The following is a 355-nucleotide window of genomic DNA, read 5'->3' on the forward strand; positions in this document are numbered from 1 at the left end:
TCTCCCTCCGGAGATGTGCATGCAAAGAGAATTTTTGTTCTTGAGTATTCTAGTGCCTGGTCCAAAACATCCAAAGCGAGCACTTGATGTTTTTTTGCAACCTTTGATCCATGAGCTGAAGATGTTGTGGCATTATAGCATGCAGACATGGGATCACTCGCAGCAACAGAACTTTAATATGCGTGCAGTGCTTATGTGGACCATTAGTGACTTCCCCGCATATGGAATGTTATCGGGTTGGACCACACATGGAAGATTATCATGTCCATATTGTATGGATAGGACAGATGCTTTTCAGCTGAAAAATGGGAGGAAGTCATGTTGGTTTGATTGTCACCGTAGGTTTCTTCCGCCG

The sequence above is a fragment of the Brassica oleracea genome, chromosome C2, assembly GCF_000695525.1.
Source record: "Brassica oleracea var. oleracea cultivar TO1000 chromosome C2, BOL, whole genome shotgun sequence".
Lineage (NCBI taxonomy): Eukaryota > Viridiplantae > Streptophyta > Magnoliopsida > Brassicales > Brassicaceae > Brassica > Brassica oleracea.